Source organism: Poecilia reticulata, linkage group LG13, assembly GCF_000633615.1.
Source record: "Poecilia reticulata strain Guanapo linkage group LG13, Guppy_female_1.0+MT, whole genome shotgun sequence".
NCBI classification, from domain to species: Eukaryota; Metazoa; Chordata; class Actinopteri; order Cyprinodontiformes; family Poeciliidae; genus Poecilia; species Poecilia reticulata.
In genome coordinates, this window is record NC_024343.1 from 28,914,173 (window position 1) to 28,915,304 (window position 1,132).

Sequence of the window (1,132 nt, forward strand, 5' to 3'; positions counted from 1 at the left end):
GTTTTCTGCTAAATATTGTCTTGACTTACATTATCAGGTAAGTTAAGGTCAATCATCATTATTGAACATTACCTGTGGTTAAAAGAATACAAGGACATTAATGAGCATGGCATGCGCAGTACTTCTAAGTAGAGTGTGTTTACAGCACTGAGACGAAATCTGGGCCAACATTTCGCCGCTGAAAAACAGAAGTGGCAAGAGGAAGATGTTATCTTCAAAGGAAAAACCTGGGGATGTGAGTGACTCTTTAATTGTGGTTTCATTGCTACAGACCCAGTAGGTGTTTGGGCACTGATGACCGTACCTCAGGGGCTTCCTGTCTTTGGCCCTTTTCAGCAAAGGAGCACGGAAAGCCGGTGGCAAAGAACTGATTGTGACCTACAGTGACAGCGGTGGTCCTACGTACATTACATGAGAGGCACAAACCTGGATGTCATAAATCCTTTAGTGACTGAGGATGAGCAAGATTCTGAAGTCCCTCCTTTTTCTTTTCATGTCCCTCTTCCTGAACTGTTAATAAACTTCACCTGTGAGACTTTAAACTGACTCAGAGTGAATTTGTACTCGGAGCTTTAGAAAAGAAAAGAAATCTTTTGTGCTTTGTGTTTGAGGTCTGGAGCTTAGGTGCCAGGGTGGATTTTTTTTTTTTCTTCTTCTTTTTGGGAAAATCCCACAAACTGTCGGTGCGAGTTGAACTGTAAACAAAGCAACAAAAGGAAGGAAAGCTGGTGGGCTATCTGCACAGCATACAAAAAAGAAGCTGTAAATACAGCCTAACCAAATAAAGACAAGTCTCAGGGACATCTGTGATTACTGGCAATGTGACGCTCTCCTGACTGTGGCTTGGATTTTCAGAATAAACATATGAATAAAACAGAAGCTAAGAGAGGTGTATAATTCAGTTCAGTTTATTTATGTAGTGCCAATTCGCAACAGATGTCATTTTATGACACTTTACAGAAAAAAACATCCGTCCAATCATACATACATTCCAATTGATCCTAATTATCAAAACTAGCATACAGCTAACTAAATTCTAATTGTAATATGTTTTATGAGGTCTAATTGGTTTTAAAAAACGTATTGTATCTATGGATACATAAGCTAGATTGCTCTTAGTTATATATATATA